A 22,392-nucleotide genomic window follows, 5' to 3' on the forward strand; every position below is an offset into this window, starting at 1 on the left:
AGGGTCCCAGCCAATGTCAGTGGCAGAAGCAAGTTTCCTGGCTCGTAGTCATTGCAGTAGCCACTGGATTACGAACGCTGCTTTCTTTTTGCAGTGGTGGGACACAGCATCAGTTGCCCTGAGCACTGGGGGAAAACACCCTTCTCTTCAGATGTCTCAGTTTCCCAAATTACAGCAGCTGAAACTGCCCCTCAGGGTTCAGGCTTAGTGTCTGCCGCCATGCCGGAGTCCCAGGGCCACAGGCTCTCATAGCGCATAGCCCTGCTCTACAGGAGCACTATATTAGCTGGACAGTTCTGGGAGGCACGCACAGATGTGACAGGGAACGCTTTCCAGCGAGGGCCAGTGAGACTAAGAGCTTGTAGCATTAGCTCTTCGGTCCCATGCCTGTCGCTAGTGTGCAGGGTCACTCCCAGGTCTGTACGCTTTGAAACAAACAAAAAAAGAAAACATTCAGGCTATGAACTAAGGAACATTAGCATCTGAGAGAAACAGGGCAAAGCCAGCTGTGGATCCACTGTGCTGTTCCTTGCTGTTTGGCAAATGAGCACGGCCCCCGGTCTCCTGAGATTCCATGGCTGCGGGGGATGCCGCGGATTGAGCCTGCCGCGGCATAAGTCAAGCAACACCCACCGCCTTTCCTCCCCAGCCACGGAATTTAGTTGTCCGTTCTGCTTCGTTCCTGTAGTGCCGTGGCCGCTCTATTCCCACCCCCCGCCTCTGTGCTGCATGCTGATTGGCTCTTTCCAACAGCCAGCTTCCTGCCAGCAGGAAAAGGAACCAATCATCAGCGCTAGCAATCTGGTGCATGCAACTTTTAGGCCAATGTAATAAGGTGTGCTCGGGAATGCGCACATATTGACGCATGGTTGGGTGCATGCTTTTATGTGTGCAGCTTTACTTTTGTATTTAATGGGAAGTTTCGCGTATGAAAACTGGTTTCATAGATTAACGCTGCTCCATGCAAATCCCATGCTATCTAAGGCATGAGCTATTACTCCCCAGTGCAGAGAGGAACAAAAGCTTAATTCAGGTTTTCTTAGCACTGGAAATTTTAACTCCTGTCAGGGGTGGGGTAGTTTTAATCTTTGGGGCTGAATGTGGAGTTCATGGTGTGGGGGTCCTGTACTCATGATTTATGTGCTGAATACACCATTTTTTGCACATAAATCATGTTTTATGAATGCTAAGCCTATTTGTATGCACTTTTTTTTTTTTTTAATTTTTACTCATGGGGCTCGCAAGGAGAACTAGATCTAGACACAGTGATGCTGTCATCTGGTGGTGAGAAAGCAGACCTGCCTGCTCTCGCTGCTGCCACTGCCAGGGATCCAATTTCATCACGGCTTCTGCCTCAGCCACTTCCTCCCTCCAACCCCTCTAGCCCTCATCTGTCAATGCGGCTGCCTTCTTCCTCACTCCCGGGCCCGATCCGCCCTCCACCCCAGCCCCAATCTGCCTCTTCCTGCCCTACCAGGCCCAATCACCTCCTCCCTTCTTCCTGGCTCAGTCTGCCAAAGCAGTCGATCATTTTTGCATTGTGCTGACAGTTTCCTGTGCTTTTGCAGTTTTTCATGATTTGTTGGGCTTGTAATAAATTCTTGTCCCTAGCCATTGCTGCTGTTGCCCCTGTTTCTCCTGGAAAAAGCAAAATGTTGCTTACCTGTAACAGGTGTTCTCACAGGTCAGCAGGATGTTAGTCCTCACATATGGGTGACATCACAGGTTGGAGCCCAATCACGGAAAACTTCTGTCAAAGTTTCTAGAACTTTGACTGGCCCCTACTGGGCATGCCCAGCAAGGCACTAACCCTGCAGCCAGCAGGGGTCCCCCTTCAGTCTTGTTTGAAAGCTAAAGAAAGTGCCAAAAATAAACATAAGAAAACGTAACGAACCCAACACCGTGGGGTGGTGGGCGGGTTTCGTGAGGACTAACTTCCTGCTGTCCTGTGAGAACACCTGTTACAGGTAAGCAACATTTGCTTTCTCACAGGACAAGCAGGATGGTTGTCCTCACATATGGGTGAGTACCGAGCGGAGGATGTCCTGACTTGCACCAAATGCACCCAACGGCGTGCAACAGGCACAACAACTGGGGTGGAATTTGGTAGAGGGCATCCTGAACCCTAACGGGCAGGCGGAAGGATGTTGGTACATCAAGTTGCAAAAAGGTTGTGCAAGACAGATTGGCCAAAGATGGAATCTTGTCTTCCAGCCTTGTCTAAACAATAGTGGGCTGTGAAGGTATGGAGAGAACTCCAGGTAGCAGCCCTGCAAATACACTGGGCAACAAATGTTCACAAAAGTCATGTTACGGAAATGAAATTAGTCAATTCTTATACATTTCCATGTGCTAAACATGAATGTGACTGCGAAAATGCAAAATTGGCTCTAGTTTTTTTGTAATATGCAATAATATAATTACATCTTGAACTGTATGCCAATAGGAGACCTACGGTTAATACCGTTTGAAAAATGAAGTCATAGACTACGTCTTAGATTTCTTTGCTTGTCTCTTCTACACCTGTTCGGGAGCATCTCTGCGGAGTGTCCAGCAGTAGTCAGCCAGCATGAATATTTCAAATGCTCACCCTTTCTGACTGGGCTTCATGTAGTACACTGCTGACGTCAGCTTACTCAGCAGCAGCATGGCAGTAGAACTGCATTGCATCAGAAAATGATGTAATAAACTCTGGATGATGTGTGCATGATGGTATTATGCAATATGATGCAATATTACATCATTCTAGGCTTATTTAGGATGTTGTTACAGTCCTACTGGATAAATTTACACGACTAAACATAGAAAGTGAACTATATTAAATATCTTCACAATGAGAGCCAATAAAAACTTTTCATGGTCATATTCGTGTTCAGCACATCAAGATACTACAGAGTAGGACCTTTTTAGGTCAGTAACACTTTCATTGTTGCCTAGTGATATCAGGAAGCGGCACCGAGCGGAGGTGCGCCACAGAAGTCGCCATGGCCCTGACCGAGTGTGCTTTTACACGGTCCTGAAGTGGAATGCCTGCTTGCTGATAGCACTTCCCATTCTGAAAAGGAGGCGCTTAAACATTTGCAGTGGGCAGCGGGCGGGAATGCACATGTGGCCACTGCATTAAGGTCTATGTCCACCCCACTAATTTTCAAAAGTGGGCTGGCACGCATAAATCCACTTTAGGGCTGAAACACGGGAGCTATGGTAAAATTGCTCTTCCTTCAACATATTTTATGGTTCCTGCCTTGTGAGCTCTCTCTGGAGCAGTGTACTTTTGCTGGTCAATTTTTTTTTTCCTGCTGGTGTACTGTTCTTTTTACCAATTCATTATCAAATGTATTTCATTAATAACATTCACTTCCATCCATCTTGTGTGTTGATTTTAATCATAATAACATTATAAATGATGGCAAAAGCAATCAAAATGGGCCCATCCAGTTTTTTCCGATGTGAGATTCTTCCGTTTTGGTTAGATAAGCCGTTTCCAAATCCCCTCACCCCACTACCCCTTTTACCTGATCTTTTCCTAGTACTGCTTTCCACATCAGTCCCAAGCATTCCCTGAATCTGTTGATGTGTTGGTCTCCGCCACCTCCACTGGTTAAAGCCATTTCACATCTTGCTATAAGAACATAAGAAATTGCCATGCTGGGTCAGACCAAGGGTCCATCAAGCCCAGCATCCTGTTTCCAACAGAAGCCAAACCAGGCCACAAGAACCTGGCAAGTACCCAAACACTAAGAAGATCCCCTGCTACTGATGCAATTAATAGCAGTGGCTATTCCCTAAGTAAACTTGATTAATAGCCGTTAATGGACTTCTCCTCCAAGAACTTATCCAAACCATTTTTTAACCCAGCTATACTAACTGCACTAACCACATCCTCTGGCAACAAATTCCAGAGCTTTATTGTGCGTTGAGTGAAAAAGAATTTTCTCCGATTAGTCTTGAATGTGCTACTTGCTAACTTCATGGAATGCCCCCTAGTCCTTCTATTATTCGAAAGTGAAAATAACCGAGTCACATCTACTCGTTCAAGACCTCTCATGATCCTCAACACCTCTATCATATCCCCCCTCAGCCGTCTCTTCTCGAAGCTGAACAGCCCTAACCTCTTCAGCCTTTCCTCATTGGGAAGCTGTTCCATCCCCTTTATCATTTTGGTTGCCCTTCTCTGTACCTTCTCCATCACAACTATATCTTTTTTGAGATGCGGCGACCAGAATTGTACACAGTATTCAAGGTGTGGTCTCAGCATGGAGCGATATAGAGGCATTATGACATTTTCTGTTTTATTAACCATTCCCTTCCTAATAATTCCTAACATTCTGTTTGATTTTTGACTGCTGCAGCACACTGAGCCGACAATTTTAAAGTATTATCCACTATGATGCTTAGATCTTTTTCCTGGGTGGTAGCTCCTAATATGGAACCTAACATCGTGTAACTGCAGCAATAGTTATTTTTCCCTATATGCAACACCTTGCACTTGTCCACATTAAATTTCAACTGCCATTTGGATGCCCAATCTTCAAGTCTTGCAAGGTCCTCCTGAAATGTATCACAGTCTGCTTGTGATTTAACTACTCTGAATAATTTTGTATCATCCGCAAATTTGATAACCTCACTCGTCGTATTCCTTTCCAGATCATTTATATATATATATTGAAAAGCACCGGTCCAAGTACAGATCCCTGAGGCACTCCACTGTTTACCCTTTTCCACTGAGAAAATTGACCATTTAATCCTACTCTCTGTTTCCTGTCTTTTAACCAGCTTGTAATCCACGAAAGGACATCGCCTCCTATCCCATGACTTTTTAGTTTTCGTAGAAGCCTCTCATGAGGGACTTTGTCAAACGCCTTCTGAAAATCCAAATACACTACATCTACTGGTTCACCTTTATCCACATGTTTATTAACCCCTTCAAAAAAATGAAGCAGATTTGTTAGGCAAGACTTCCCTTGGGTAAATCCATGTTGACTGTGTTCCATTAAACCATGTCTTTCTATATGCTCTACGATTTTGATCTTGAGAATAGTTTCCACTATTTTTCCCGGCACTGAAGTCAGGCTCATTGGTCTATAGTTACCCGGATCGCCCCTGGAGCCTTTTTTAAATATTGGGGTTACATTGGCCACCCTCCAGTCTTCAGGTACAATGGATGATTTTAATGATAGGTTACAAATTTTATCTAATAGATCAGAAATTTCATTTTTTAGTTCCTTCAGAACCCTAGGATGCATACCATCCGGTCCAGGTGATTTGTTACTCTTTAGTTTGTCAATCTGGCCTACTACATCTTCCAGGTTCACAGTGATTTCGTTCAGTTCGTCTGACTCATCACCCCTGAAAACCATCTCCGGAACTGGTATCTCCCCAACATTCTCATTTGTAAACACGGAGGCAAAGAATTCATTTAGTCTTTTTGCAATGACCTTATCTTCCCTAAGAGCCCCTTTAATTCCTTGGTCATCTAATGGTCCAGCCGACTCCCTCACTGGTTTCTTGTTTCGGATATATTTATTATGAGTTTTTGCCTTTATGGCCAATTTCATTTCAAATTCTCTCTTCGCCTGTCTTATCAATGTTTTACACTTAGCTTGACAATGCTTATGTTTTATCCTATTTTCTTCAGATGGATCCTTCTTCCAATTTTTGAAGGATGTTTTTTTGGCTAAAATAGCCTCTTTCACCTCACCTTTTAACCATGACGGTAATCGTTTTGCCTTCCTTCCACCTTTCTTAATGCGCGGAATACATATGGACTGCCCCTCTAGGATTGTATTTTTAAACGATGTCCATGCCTGTTGAACACTTTTAACCTTTGCAGCTGCACCTTTCAGTATTTTCCTATTTTCCTCATTTTATCAAAGTTTCCCTTTTTAAAATTTAGTGTTAGAGCTGCAGATTTACTTATTGTCCCCCTTCCAGTTATTAGTTTAAATTTGATCATGTTATGATCACTGTTGCCAAGTGGCCCCACCCCCGTTACTTCTCTCACCAAATCTTGCGTTCCACTAAGAATTAAATCTAAAATAGCTCCCTCTCTTGTTGGTTCCTGAACCAACTGCTCCATGAAGCAATCATTTATTACATCCAGGAACTTTATGTCTCTAGCAAGTCCTGATGTTACATTTACCCAGTCAATATTGGGGTAATTGAAATCTCCCATTATTATTGCACTGCCAAATTGGTTTGCTTCCCTGATTTCTCTTAGCATTTCATCATCTGTCTGACCATTTTGTCCAGGTGGATGGTAGTATACTCCTATCACTATACTCTTACCCAACACATATGGGATTTCTACCCATATAGATTCTACTGAGCATTTAGTCTCTTGTATGATCTTTATCCTGTTGGACTCTATACCCTCCCGGACATAAAGTGCCACACCCCCACCAGGTTGATCCTCCCTATCATTGTGATATAATTTGTACCCTGATATAGCACTGTCCCATTGGTTATCCTCCTTCCACCAAGTCTCTGTGATGCCAATTTTGTCATCATAAGCATATCTTCCTCTTTTGATTTGAATTATGGTCTGTTATGCAGGTATTTGTTTTTCGTACTGTTGACTACTATAATTCTGTATTTTTAGGGTTACCATCAATTTCTTTATGGGCAATTCAAGTTTTGCAGATCTCCACTGCATGATTAATAACGTCCACTCAGATACGAGAACATATTTCACCAAAACGTATTGGCCTACACTGGTTACCTGTTGAATACAGGATTACATTTAAAATAGCAGTTTTAATTTTTAAAGCACTAGTTCAAGTTATTTGACAAGCCTGTTGCAATCTTTTGCTCCCAGTTGATTGTTGTGTTCCTCAGATCAGAACATATTGTTAGTTCCTTCCATTTAGACGTCAAAAGTTGTTCTCTGTAGAGAGGCCTGGCCTTTGGAATGCTTAGTTGGCCCTTCGTGTTACCAAAGAGATTGATGTTTTTAGAAAACAAAGTGAAAGGAAGGCAAAACGATTACCGGCATGGTTAAAAGGTGAAGTGAAGGAGGCTATTTTAGCCAAAAGATCTTCATTCAAAAATTGGAAGAAGGATCCATCAGAAGAAAATAGGATAAAGCACAAGCATTGGCAAGTTAAATGTAAGACATTGATAAGGCAGGCTAAGAGAGAATTTGAAAAGAATTTGGCCATAGAGGCAAAAACTCACAATAAAAACTTTAAAAAATTATCCGAAGCAGAAAGCCTGTGAGGAAGTTAGTTGGAGGATGATCAAGGGGTTAAAGGGGCACTTAAAGAAGATAAGGCCATCACAGAAAGATAAAACAATTTCTTTGCTTCGGTGTTCACTGAAGAGGATGTTGGGAAGATACCTGTTCTGGAGAAGGTTTTCATGGGTGATGATTCAGATCAACTGAACCAAATCACAGTGAACTTGGAAGATGTGGTAGGCCTGATTGACAAACTGAAGAGTAGTAAATCACCTGGACTGGATGGTATAAACCCCAGGGTTCTGAAAGAACTAAAAAATGAAATTTCAGACCTATTTCAATTAATTTGTAACCTATCATTAAAATCATCCAATGTACCTGAAGATTGGAAGATGGCCATTGTAGCCCCTATATTTAAAAAGGGATACAGGGGTGATCCAGGAAACTATAGACCGGTGAGCCTGACTTCAGTGCCAGGAAAAATCATGGAAACTGTTATAAAGAATAAAATCACAAAACATTTAGATAGACATGGTTTGATGGGACATAGCCAACATGGATTTATTCAAGGGAAGAATTGCCTCACAAATCTACATTTTTTGAAGGGGTAAATAAACATGTGGACAAAGGTGAACCGTTAGATGTGGTGTATTTGGATTTTCAGAAGACGTTCGACAAAGTCCCGCATGAGAGGCTTCTAAAAAAACTAAAAAATCATGGGATAGGAGGTGATGTTCTTTTGCGGACTGCAAGCTAGTTAAAAGACAGGAAACAGAGTAGGATTAAATGGTCTGTTTTCACAGTGGAAAAAGGTAAACAGTGGAGTGCCTCAGGGATCTCTACTTGGACCGGTGCTTTTTAATATATTTATAAATGATCTGGAAAAGGGGTACGATGAGTGAGGGGATCAAATTTGCTGATGACACAAAATTATGTAGAGTAGTTAAATCTCAAGCAGATTGTGATGAATTGTAGGAGGACTTTGCGAGACTGCAAAATTGGGCTTCCAAATGGCAGATGAAATTTAACGTGGACAAGTGCAAAGTGATGCATCTAGGGAAAAATAACCCTTGCTGTAGTTACACAATGTTAGGTTCTATCGTAAGAGTTACCACCCAGGAAAGAGATCTAGGCATCATAGTGGATAACACATTGAAATCGTCAGCTCAGTGTGCTGTGCAATCAAAAAAGCAAACAATGTTAGAAATTATTAGGAAGGGAACGGCGAATAAAACGGAGGATGTCATAATGCCTCTGTATCGCTCCATGTTGAGACCACACCTTGAATATTGTGTGCAGTTCTGCTCACCGCATCTCAAAAAGGAGATAGCTGCACTGGAGAAAGTGCAGAAAAGGGCAACCAAAATAAGGGGAATGGAACGGCTGCCCTATGAGGAAAGGCTAAAGAAGTTAGGGATGTTCAGTTTGGAGAAGAGATGACTGAGGGGGGATATGATAAGAGGTCTACAAAATAATGAAAGGACATGAACAAATTAATGTAATTCAGTTACAAGTTCCTAGAGGAAAAATCCATAAACTGCTATTACAGTAATTAATAAGCAATAGTAGCTTGTGATTTATCTAATGTTTGGTACTAGCCAAGTACTTGTGACTTAGATTGGCCACTGTTGGAAACAGGATTCTGGGCTTGATGGACTCTTGGTCTGACCTAGTATGGCATTTCTTATGTTCTTATGTTATGTAAGTGAAAGCATACATTTTTGGGCAGGCCTTTCAACTGGACTGAAATACTTAATGTTTTATGCTGCTCAATAAGAATTATTTTTTTTCCTTTTTTCAATTTTGTTTAATTTTTATTATTTCACTTGCTTTTAATTGTCCTATATATATTGTTGTTTTATTTTGAATATGATCTATATGTATATTTTTTTGTTTTTTTATTGTAATCTGCTTAGCGCATTATTTCGACATAAGCAGAATATAAATACTTTTAATAAATAAATAAAACAAGATCCTGTTTCAGTCCCCTAAATTTAGGCTCGTAAGTTTGAAAAAAAGTGTCTAAATTTAGGAGCTCAGTTTTTTTTGTTTGAATATTTGCTTTGGCGTTTAAAAAATCAAAACATTACACTACAACACATTGAAACAAAAACCAATAAACATAAAGAGGTCAATATTCAAATCTATTTAGATGGACAGCTCACAAGTTATCCATGTTATCCATTTAAATGTTTAGTTTAGAATATTGACTTCAAATAAAACAGGAGATATCAAAACACCTAACATAAATAACATTACATAAAAGTGAAAGATGTTAAATACATAACAGATCTGTAGTAAATACATTGAAAATTTGAGGCAAGATGCAGAGCTTGGCTAGAGAGTTCAAGTAGCCTTCGGTTGCTGTGAACAACTTCCTGTTCCCAGCAACCTCCTGTAACCTGGCTTTGGCCAATCCAGTCCCCCAGGGGCTTAACCATCTTTTCTCTTGGTATGTTACGGCTCCTGGCCCTGCTTACTTCTAGTTCCCCAGTTGGCTCTGTTGCTAAGGCTCCGGCCTATTCTTTGAATGCTGCTCTGAGTGGTGTGCCACATGATATAAAACATACAGATAATCCACAATCAATGCAAAAAATAAAATACAAACCAAAACTAAAGTAAATATAAACAGCAAATAAAATACTGGTACTGGAAGTAGGAAATACATTCCCAGTGAAATTAATCAGTAAAAGCAGTGTTAAAAAAAGTCAAGGCTTCCACAACTTTCTAAAGGCCAAGGAGTCCCTAGTAAAACTTATCACCTTAAAAACTGAATTCCAGAGAGTTAAGGCCATGTGATGTAGTGGCCTAAGCTTAGGTAGGGTGCTGGAGGACAGACCTCTCTGGACACTGGCCTTGGTTCACAGAATCCTTTCATTATTTGCAAAAACATGAAAGCAAGAAAAGACCTGCTTACCTCAGCAGAGTTTAAACCAAGAACAGTAGCAGTCAGGCATAAGCAATCTTGGCATACTCTCTCTTACATCCAGCTCCCTGGGGCCCATTTGTTTCCTCTTGGCCTTCCCTCTAATCCCCCTGCTAAGGGAAATGCCCTGGGCCCAGGATTCCCTCTTAGTTTGGGTCTTAAGGTGGATCAAGCTAAATGCCAAGTCCTGATCTTTTAAGGGGTCCTAAATATAGACTCTTACATACCTTCCCCCTCAGCTTGACCTCCCCAGGTCGAGCCCCCTGCCTGTACAAAGCTTACTTCCCTTTTTGATTCCCTTTAGCTACTTGAGGCGTCCCCTTCTTCTTCATTGTGGGGAAGGGGGAAACCAGGCCCTTAAAGCCAGCGACTGGCTTACTATTTCCCCCCTATGTTTACTTAAGTTATATTTTCCCTGGGTACTTCCAAAACTGTACAGATTATTCTCCACAGCAACCTCTAGAGAGGGTCAAGTAAGTGATCAGGGCATACTGCGGAAGGCTTCTCTATCGGTGACGGCCTCTCGATGCTGGCAACCACTGTGCTTCTTTTTTTGGGGTGGTTGTCATGGATTGGGTATCTTAGATCCTCTGATGTATTAAGTCCGTATCTCTCAGCGGGGAAGACCTCACTGCGTGCTGAGCTGGGTAATCCTGTCCCAGAACAATAGGGTATGGGAGACCTGAAAGCAGTCCTGCTTCCATGCTGGCTTGTCCAGCTGGGGTCATCGACAAGACCTGGCTGGTCGAGTGCTGTTGCTGGTCATAAGGAGGTCAATATTCAGAAGCCATTTAGACAGACACCTCACAAGTTATCCATCTAAGTGGCTACTTTTGCCATATTCGATTACTTATCTGGCTATAATTTAACTTGATTAAAAAGGAGGCGTTTCTGAGAAGGGTTTAGTTATCTGGCTAACTTGGCCAAATTTCATTCATATCTTTAAAAGATATCCGGGTAAGTAGTACTTTGAAAAAAGGGGCCAGTGGCCTGATCCCCCACCACATTTTATCGAAGGCCCTGTCAGGTCATTCACCCCCCCACCCCATATCCCTTGCTAAATTGTAAAATTGCTTTGGGGGTCTGCAGATCAGGTCCCCTCTCCATTCACCCATTCTCTTTTTTTTTTTTAATGTATGCATTTTTTCCAATCTTTGATAGCAATACATGCATATCTTTAAATTGAACCATTAAGCAATATTTATCTACATGCTACAATGGTAATAATCCATAAGAAAACAAGGCAAAACCTTTATAAGAAATTCACATAAGGTTATTCAAACATTCCGGTTCGTTATAAAGAAATTGGGAGAATCAATTTACTAGGAGCTTTTCTCAGAAGAAAAGAAAACTTTACATATTCAAGGGAGGGACAGCTCTAATATGTAATCCCATAACTGGTTTAGTTAGCACCCTAATTTACAGAGTTATGTGCATCAAGAAAAGATCTTAACTGCTGTGGATCAAAGAATACATATCTCAAGTTGTTAAATTTCAAAACACATTTACTGGGGTAACAAATGGTTATCTGGGCTCCCATATCCCTAGCTTCCTAACACAGTTAGAAATCTTTTCCTCCTTTGTTGAGTTATCTTAGTCAGATCTGGGTACATCCATATTTTATATCCTAGATACAATTTTTCTCTATTCCGGAGAAATAATCTTAGGATTAAATCTTTATCTGCCACAGATGAAAAAGTGACCAACAACATCTCACAATAATCTACTTGTTCTTCAGACGGTTGTTCCGGGAAGTTTGTAAGGTTTCCAGTATCCAAATTTTGAATTAAATTCTCCTGCCGATCTTTTTTCTCAGTTCTTATAAGGTATATCTTGGAAATAGATGGAATCGATTCCCTGGACATCTGTAGGATTTCCACTAAATACTTTTTAAATTGCTCACTTGGGGTAATTAAATTTATATGTGGAAAATTTAATATTCTTAAATTTCTTGATCTTATTTCGTTTTCCGAGTTCTCTGTTTTTCTGGAATTTATCAATTCTCCTTGTACCAATGTAGTCTGTGTAGTTTGAAGTGCTGATACACGATTCTGCAGATCTTGTAATTTCTCAGTATGTACAACCAACAAAGGATCCAGCTGACAGATATGATGTTGTGTATCCGTCATAATTTTTGATAATGTCACTATGGAGGATTCTAAAGAAAGTAGGGCCTTCCATATGGTTTGTAAAATAACATCTTGCAAGTTTATGGCAGTTAATGTAGAAACAGCGCTTACCGCACCTTCATGGCGGCCATTTTCTCCCAGAACTGGGGACACCATCAGGCCTTCATTCCTCGACCCATTCACTTTTAAAAAAACAAAACAGTTTTCCCTCCATCCCCCCATTCAGCATAATAATAGTGAGCCAGTGAGCTCCCATCCCCTTACGACACTCACAAAACTGCTTCCAGGAGCGAGGTAAAATAGCAAACGAGACTCACTCCTGGCATTTCCATCACGCTGGAAGGATAAGTTAGCCATAGTGCACACTAGGATTCCCTCCTAGGTTGCGTCTTAAGGTGGACCAGACTAAATGCCTGGTCCTGGTCTTTTAAAGGGGTCCTAATATAGATTCCTTTACAGACCAGTGTAAAAGGGGGCATGTTTCTTAGTTTCTACTTGTTTCATATCAGAAAGAGGTGGAAGAGAAAATAGACCATCTTGAGATAAGCAAAGTATTTGAGTGAGTGGAACTTGAATCTGTTTTAAGATCTGGGGTTGGGACCTTTAAATAATAATGAAAGCAGCTTGAAACATATCTTGGAAATAACAGTAAGCCAGTGAAGCCTTACAAGAGTTGGAGTCACATGGTCATACAAATATTTTGTCCTTCCTGCAGCTGTTTTTGTCCATACTGTAGTCTACAGATCTGCTTTCTTGAAGTCCTATAAACAATGAATTACAGTCAAATATGGACAAAGTTAATGGATAATCTGCTTTCCCAAAATGAAGATTTAATCATATTAATGTAACCCCTAGGCAGGCCGGATCCTTTAAGCTGCACCTAGGGGCACATGGAAAAGAGAGAAGGACCCTTTCTGTACACAGTTCTTTCAGTCTCTTCACGGATAGCATTTTATATTCTGAGTTTCAGTGCTCTCTGTGAGGGGGGGGACAATAGTTCCAAGGCCCTTTTACAGTAGTCCCTGTACCAGCCCCTTTCCGTCCTTGCAAGCAGTGCTAACAGCAATCACAATCTGTTATATGTAAAAAGCACACTGAGAAGCAATGTGGCTTTCAACTTCTTTGACTGAAGAATATTTATAGCTTTATTTCGAGTTTCGAATAAAGTCAATAAATAATAGAACAGCAGAAAGATCAATAAACTTGTGACCTCACTCTGCTAGCAAAGTCTCTGAATTCCTCTGGATGCTCACTTCTTAACACTCTGTCTCTTTCTTTTCCCAATTACTCCAATTACTCAGATTTCTTAATCCTTTGTTCAGTTTCCAATATTTTTATCTCTGTTTCTCTCCACGGTGGAGTGGTTAGAATAAAGTCCCAATAGTTTATCAGAACATAAGTCCCAATTCACAAACCTTTCCTCAAATCTTCTTGATCATGTTAGCTCTCTCTCTCCCCTGGCAGTACCTGTGGGTAGTCTCCTCTCAAGCCAAACCCACTTGAACCCACAGCAACAATGAGAAAGGCCTCTGAGAAAGGCAAAGATTCAGTCCTGAGCTATTCCTCCAATCTTCAGGTTCCTTCAGAGTGAGACGCACCTCTTTTCTGATAGAATGGATACTGAGTCCCTGGTACCAAAGGCACTCAACTCCAGGTGGGAATAAAATTAGCTTGTTTCTCACTAGGGGGAAAAGCAAAAGGGAGACAGGAAGGGTGAAAAAACTTTCTTGCCTCCAACTAAGGAGATAGTCTCTTGAAGTGGAAACTCCTCTGCATTAGGTCACCAGACAGCTTTATCCTCTGGAGGAGAGATAGAGGTCTGCCAGAATCTTCCCTAACACTAGATCTAACCTTACATAGGGACGCCCAAAACGACTGTGAAGGAGCACCAAGGCTTTTACAGGGAAAGTCTCCAAAAATAGGATTACCAGAACTAAGTAACACCAAACTGGGTCAAACTCTCAAGGGAAAACCAGAAACCACGCCCTTCAATAATCAAGAAAAAAACAGGGGCAGGAGACAGAGGGCTCCTTTCTCTATGAAAGGCTAACTAAAAATCCACAAGGATTGATGGTGCTTGAGGATGATAAACAGCAAGACCACACCATCTGCAGTTCCTATAAGGGGGAGTAAATCCCAAACCTTTTTCACTAACACTCTCTTTGAACCTCCCCATGCTTGTTAGTACATTCCTTTTAGTAAGGAAACCCATAGTTTCCCTACATTAATATGAGATTGCATAGTTAACGAGTGACTTTAGACTTTGAATTATCATGCCCGAAGGCCCTTTGCAGCACATGGATACAGGATATTTGCCTTGATAAAGGTTTAATTAGGAATGATGACAAACATAACACGGTTCCTGACTTATGTACTTCAGATAATCAAACAAAGTTCACAGTAGAGGAAATAGGGATAAAGCTTCCTTCCAATCCAAAAATACAGTCCAGGTATTTTCACAAAGGGATCCTTCCATAATAATAGTTGAGGCTGGTTGCAGTCAAGGTAAGACTTCACAATACAGTTTAACATTAATCTATATTCAAGAAGAACTCATGGGTCTTCTCCGGGATCGCACACCATTTCTTGGCCACCGTGCTGTCTAAATGATGGGAACACCTGAGAGGTGTCCCAGCCGCCCTTTTGAGTCCCCTGAGAACCAATCCAGATCCTCAGGGGTGGGGCCACATAGCAAGCTGTTTTTATCATGGAGTTAGGCTATGTCTAAACCATTCTGTGGCTCAGTGAGCAAAACCCTGGCCCTGAACCAGACAGACCCCAGTACAAACCTAATAAACATGCCCTTTTCACCTTTCCCTAGGATTTTTACCTCTGATTTTACAGGCGCCCATCATGGAATAGAATGGTTAGATTTTCTGACTCAAATCAATTCCGTTTTCTGAAGATTGAGTAGTAGCTTGTTTTTGTTTGTCCTATCATGTACTGCAGTGAGTTAGTTTCTAAGCATGATGCTCGCCTAATTCACAGAAACTCTGGACAGCATCAGTATAGAACAAATAAGCAAGTCCCCACTATTGATCAGATAACCCAAATGGCTATATATAAATATTGAATAATAGTGAGGAGAAGAACACCACCACACTTTAATTCTCAAGGTTCTGACATATCATCGACAGTTTTTCCTGCTTAGAAAAGAAATAAACCATTCTCATTCTGCCTCCGACAATAAGGGTTGACAGACGATCAATAAAGATGTCATGGTCCACGGTGACAAAGGCCGAAGAGAGATCAGACAAAGCTACAGAATTCTTTCCTGGATCAAGACTTTTCCTTAGGCTTTTCAGTATGCTCCATGGGCCTGGGGTGAAAACCTGATTGACATGGATGAAAATCTTGGTTTGCTTCCAGCCATTAACCCAGTTGTACAGCCACTGCTCTCTTGGCAAGCTTGTCTAAAAAGGACAGGTTGGAAATGGATCGGTAATTCACTAGCACGAAGGGGTCTAAGATCATTTTTTTTAGGTCCAAGGGTATAACAGCCTCCTTCAGCTTTTGAGGCAAGACTCCTGAGGCCAATGAAGAATTAACAAGACCTGTAAGGGAGTGAATGGGAGCGGGACCAGAATATCGAACAAGCCATTCTGGGTATGAATCTGGGAACCATCTACTGGACTTATACAGTTTTAAGGCAGATGCTATTTCCACAGTAACACAATAAATGATGGCAGAAAAGGACCAACTGATCCATCTAGATTGTCCATTTATTCTAGCTACATTGCAAGGATATATCCCAGCTGCCAGCCATTGAGCATGTTTGCTTATAGGAAATCATTCCTCATCCCAAATGTTTTTTTGTCATTTTCCTTCCTTGTTCTTCACCCTTTTGAGTAGATGAACATGCGAAAACCTTCATTTAATTGATCCCTAGGTCCCCCCCTCACTTCCCATGTTTTAAAACCTGATGTGTTTCCATGTCCACAGTTGCTCTCCGAGTCTCACAGCACAACCAGCACCGGACACTACCTCCGACTCCTGCCAGAAAAACCTGGGAGTATGGTGATCGCCCCCTCCCCTGAACCAGACATGGAAGAGAAAGTTCTGGGGGCACTGCAGGATGCCCAGATTACAACGTCATTGTATCGTTTTCATAGGATAACCCGGATCCAGTCCAATGAAATTATCAGATGGGCCTGAAACTTATCCAGGCAATGTTAGTTTAAATACTTAAAACAAAATCTTAATTAGCAACTTTTCCCATAGGTGCGAAATGGAAAGACCATTTTTAAAGATGTTCTAAATAATGTTTATCCCATTTCTGCTGGATTAGGTTCAGCATTTTTGAACTGCCTTATCTACAACCTTCTCTCCCCCCCACCCACCCACACACACACACACACACACACACACACACACTTCCTGTTAAAGGCTCAAATTCACCTCAAACAGGTTTGGGGAAATTCTTAGAAGTCTTTTCAGGAAGGCTTTCACAGCTCATATTAACATCCATCCTATATAAGTCCATTTTTGATTTAAAGAATTTGGCAAACTCTGTTGACCTGAAGGGGGAAACCCTGCACAAAATTGGAATCAGATGAGCTGGTTTTCCCCCTGCATTTCCTTAATCACTCAGGATAAAGCTTTGTAACAGCTTTTCTCCTGAGAGATCTTAGTGGAGAAAGAATCTGCTATTTTTCCATGGAAATAACACGCATAGAGCTGAAAATGCAATCTGTATTCTTTCTTTCCTTCCCCCACCTGAAACGCCCTGGAAAATCTCTCCCCTAAATGCATTCTGGAACCCTGTGTGGACACGTACTTGCATGAATGGCTTTGTGAACTGGCCTCTGTATTTGCCCTCGTCGGTAATACTCCCCCCCACCATATTAAATGCAAAGGTTGGCAAACAGGCGAACACGGCTGTCGCAGAATACTGGAAAATCGACCGTGTGGTCAGTTCAGATCAAAGCTCTTTTGCCTCAGTAGCAGACTGAGTCGGATTCCGCCATATCCTGGGAAACGCTAGAGTGAGGATCTAGGAGAATGAAAGACCTGACAGAGAACGTTTCCATTTAGGGAAGTGCACTAGAAAGATCGTACAAAGGATCTACACGCGTCCTGCTTGGGCACACAAGGCAGGTAGCAATTGTTCAGATAAGTGTCAAAAAGACATTTGGGCACGTTATTGGGAGCTGAGATAAAATATCCCCCGTTTGGAAGAGAATATTCAATTTTGTAAGCTCGATGCTGTGGCAGGAAGTCCAATGAGATGCTAAATCAATTATCGTAGATGACCACATAAAGGGGAAGCACGCCAGAATTGTTTTTACAGAAAGGATTCATAATTGGCAAAAGCTGCATCGTAATTTAGTGATAGGAGGATTCTCCCGCTGGATTCGGGGCTTAACTTGATGAAGTTGGAACAACTCTCAAGCAGGCTGACAGGAGAGAGAGCAGTTGAAGATTTTCTGGCTGCACAGCATCCTTTCATCAGATCTCTTTCCCTACAGGTCCACAAATTTTTCAGAAAAGAATTTGATGGTTTAAGATGGCGGTCCTCACTATTTTTTCAAGCAGGGCAATCTTTTGCCAACAAAAGCTTCCAGTGCCAGACCACAGGCCAATGCCACCACCATTGGTACTGCCTGTCCCCACTAGTCAGTGTCTCTCTACCCCCTTCCACACCTTGTCCCTACCAGTCTCTCTCTGTTTCACCCTAACCTCCTCCATCTTGTCCCTACCAGTCTCTTCCTTCACTCTTTCTAAACAATGGGGATAATTTCAGAGTCATTTACATGAATCAAACCTGGCTGTTCTAAAATGGACCCGAGCTGAGTGCATGCAGAACTATGTGCCTAACCCAGTTTCATGATCACTGAGGAGAGGTGTTCCAGGAGTGGAGATCGGTGCTTAAGCGCATATTTTAAGGGTCATTTTCAAAGAAGTTACATGTGTAAATGTAACATCGTAGCAATTTTCAAAAGCCATTTACGTGCATAAAGTGCACTTACACGATTAAATCCTATGGACAATTCAATGGCATATATTGTAGCAATTTTCAAAAGCCTGCTTACATGGATTCATATGTGTAAAGCCCGATTTAAGTGGGAAGAAGCTTTTTAAAATTACCCTCATAGTGTGTGCATGTAATTTTTTTCCAGGAAAAGTATGCACATACATGGAAAGCTCTCCCCAACTGCACCTTCAGGAATGCCTCCGGTCACTGCTAGTAAACGTTCGCATAGACAGGTCCTATGCATGACCTTTTACCTGCATATTGGGAGGCAATTCAGTAAAAGCTCATGTTCACACATAAAGCCCAGTTTTGACCACAGAAATGACACACAAACCCTCCCAGTGTTTATTGACTTTCATAATTTATTTAACATTTTTCTATACCGACCTTCATGGATAAATACCATATCAGAACGGTTTACATCGAACAGGGGTAAAAAATAACTAGGTAAAGGAAGAAACAAAGTTACATTAAACGAGGACCGTGAACTTGGAAGCTTAGGTAGCTGGAAGAAAAAAAAGTTAATGTTAAGTTAAAAGGAGAAATAACAAATTCCGGACTAGAGATAGTTCGGATTAGAGTTAGTCCACATGTTAGAGTTGGTATCCATGCTGTCCAGGTAATCAGAGGAGTAGATAACGTCTAATGTGTATCCTAAGGTTCTGGGAAGGCTAGGCGGAACAGCCACGTTTTGAGTCTCTTCTTAAAAGTTAACAGGCAAGGTTCCAGCCTGAGTTCAGCAGGGAGGTTGTTCCAGATGGCTGGGCCTGCTGTCGAAAATGCTCGGTCCCTGGATGCAATGAGTCGCGTGGCTTTGGTTGGAGGGGCTTGTAGCGTTCCTTTGGATATTTCTCTCATTGGCCTATTAGAAGTATGGAGTTTTAATGGAATTTCAAGGTCGAGATAAAGGAGATCATATATGGATTTGTGTATTAATGATAAAGATTTGTGAAGGACTCTGTGGTTGATTGGTAACCAGTGTAGATTTCGGAGGATGGGTGTAATATGATCACTCCGGTTGGTGCTTGTTAGGATTCTGGCAGCAGCATTTTGTATCATCTGAAGTGGCTTAATGGTTGAACTGGGTAGTCCTGTGAGGAGCGCGCTGCAGTAGTCTATTTTGGCAAATATCAAGGATTGAAGAACTGTCCTAAAGTCGTGGAAATATAAGAGAGGTTTGAGTCTTTTTAATACCTGTAGTCTGAAGAAGCAGTCTTTGGTAATAGTGTTAATCATACTCTTTAGGTTAAGACGGTTATCAAGTATTACCCCAAGGTCTCTAACCTGAGTATGAGTGAGGGCGTGGTTATGTTGGGTCTGTGACTGGTAGTTGTCTTGGTTGGCGGAAATGAGGAGGAGTTCAGTCTTGTTAGCATTGAGGACCAAATTTAAACTGTTGAGGAGACTAGTGATAGATTGTAGGCAGTTGTTCCAGATCGAGAGTGATTTGTTAATGGATTCCATTATGGGGATCAGGATCTGCACATCATCTGCGTAAATGTAGTGAATAAGGTTGAGACTTGTTAACAGTTGGCACAGGGGGAGGAGGTAGATATTGAAAAGGGTGGGGGACAGAGAGGATCCTTGAGGTACTCCTAGTGATGAATTTGTTGGTGGTGATTCTTTATTATTTATTCTGACCTTGAAGCTTCTATCGCTAAGGAAAGACTTGAACCAGTTGTAGACTTGTCCTGAGATGCCTATGTCTAATAGACGATTCAGGAGAATGGCATGGTTGACAGTATCGAACGCCGCTGATATGTCTAAGAGGATTAGAAGAAAAGAGTGTCCTTTGTCCAGTCCCATAATAATATGGTCAGTTAGGGAGATGAGCAGGGTTTCTGTGCTGCGTGATTTGCGGAAACCATACTGTGAAGGATATAGTATATTGTAATCTTCTAAATACTCTGAGAGCTGGGTGTTAACCACCTTTTCTGTGATTTTGGCTAAGAATGGAAGATTCGATATAGGGCGAAAGTTAGCTAGTTCACTAGGGTCTAAGTTGTGTTTCTTAAGGAGGGGTTTGAGAGAGGCGTTTTTTAGGATGTTTGGGTACAAACCTTGGGTTAAACAGCAGTTTATGATGTTGGCCAGTGGTCCGGAGATTGTGTTTGGTATGAGTAGGAGTAGCTTGGTTGGTAGGTTGTCTATGGGGTGGCTGGATGGTTTCTGCTTCTTGAGAATGGATTCGATCTCTTTAGATGAAGTTAATTCGAAGTTGTCTAATTTGGCTCCCTTAAGCATATGGGTATTGGTAAATGAAGCGAGGGTGTTGTTATTGGGTGGAAGGAGTGAGAGTGTGTTTGATATCTTCTGCTGAAAGAAAATGGCTAGCTCGTTTGCCTTGGATTGAGCTTGTTCGTCTGGGATCGGTGGTGGTAGTGACTTTGTGATTTGAGACACATAAGAGAAAAGAGTCTTCGCGTCATATTGGAGATCATGTATTTTATTGGCATAAAAAACTTTTTTTGATTTTAAAATTGATGACCTGTAATGATGTAAGGTTCCTTTGTATGATGAAAGTGTAGAGGGGGAAGGGGCTTTACGCCATTTGTTTTCCTTATGACGTAGTTCTTGTTTTATCTGTTTGAGTTCATTGGAGAACCAAGGTTGATTTCCTTTTTTTAAAGGATTAATTCTTTTCGAGAGAGATGGGCAGTGCTTATCTGCTACAGCTTCAGTGATCTTGTGCCAGGAGAGCACCGCTGTGTTGGGGTTGGATAGATCTATATTTTTGAGATCCTTAGTGAGCTGTTCGCTGAGTGTGTCGGAAGCACATGATTTCCTGAAGTGAATGGAGGAGAGGTGTTGGGTGGTGGGTGTCTGTTTTTTTGAAGTGAGGGTGGTTGTTATCAGATAGTGGTCTGACCAGGGGATGGGGGTACAAGCCGGATCCTTGGTAATGGAGAAATTAGAGTTGATAAAGATAAGGTCCAAGCTGTGTCCTGCTTTATGTGTGGGTCCGTTGACGATCTGGGTGAATCCCATTGCATTGAGGGCGGTGAGAAGGGCTTCACAGTTGGGTGCATGGTGAGTGGCTTCAAAGTGTATGTTAAAGTCTCCCAAGATTATGGTAGGAGAGTCAGTGTTGATATGTTTAACGATGGTTTCAATAAGGGGGGAGGCATCTGCTTCCAATACTCCTGGGAGGGCATAAACTAGTAAGACTTGCAGATAATTAGATTTGAATAAACCTAGTTCTAGTTTGGATTCTGTCTTGATTGTATGAGATGTTAGTCTGAGTTCTTTCTTGGTGGCTAGTAACAGGCCGCCCCCTCGTTTTTTGTGTCTGTGGATAGAGAAAAAGTCGTATTTGTGGGTAGGTAATTGATTGATTAGCGCTATATCTGTGTTTTTTAGCCAGGTTTCTGTGATGGCGCAAACGTCAGGGTTACAATCTAAGAGATAGTCGTGGAGGATATGAGTCTTTTTTGTCAAGGATTTAGAATTAAATAGGGTCACTGAGAGAAGACACTATTTGCGCACAGAAGTGGGCAGGAGGAGATGTATGTATGGCGGGAGCCGCACAGGTTATAAAGTGCTGCACCTTTTCTGCTCCGAAAGCGTGCGCATATGCTTGCAATGCAGGAACACCCAACCGTTCTCTACCCATTTTGTAAAAATGCATGGAAAAGTTGTCACAATGCAATAAGGCAGAACTAAATGCAGAGGCAGGCATTTTATGAAGTGTGCATGTACCCGGCTTCTGAAAATGCTTGTGCATACTTGGAATCACCAGCCCCGCCCACATCTTCACTAGGTCGCCCAGGCCCTCTGGCCCTTCACCCTGAAACCTCACCAGTTCACCCTAGCTAAAATCTGCCGGCAAAAGCCAAGTCCGATTTGAATGGCGCGAGTCAATCCGCTGTGTAAACATGTTGCGACAAGTTTGATGTATACACGTGTACCTCTTGCAAAATAGCAACTTGCACGCGTGCTTCTGTTAACATTTACCTGTGACAGTGCAAGTATGCACATAAGCCTACTTCATCTGAGATTTTGAGACGTCTTGACAGAACTTGTACCTTATATTGACTTACGGCGCTTAAATACCATTGCCTATCTAAATTTTATCTTATTTGGGACCCTTATATATCCTGGAGACACCTCACCTTTGCTGCACATCAATCGCGCTGATGGACAGATATCTGGTCATTTATTACTTCTTATACTTCTTAAAGTGATT

At 41.9% G+C, this 22,392-nt stretch overlaps 1 protein-coding gene across 2 annotated transcripts in view; it reads left to right on the forward strand.

Annotated features, from left to right (window-relative positions):
• The window catches only part of PRDM15 (PR/SET domain 15), a 117,958-nt gene that overhangs the window by 28,480 nt on the left and 67,086 nt on the right, over positions 1–22,392 (forward strand). The gene's annotated exons all lie outside the window — the stretch shown is intronic.

Source organism: Rhinatrema bivittatum, chromosome 15, assembly GCF_901001135.1.
Source record: "Rhinatrema bivittatum chromosome 15, aRhiBiv1.1, whole genome shotgun sequence".
NCBI lineage: Eukaryota > Metazoa > Chordata > Amphibia > Gymnophiona > Rhinatrematidae > Rhinatrema > Rhinatrema bivittatum.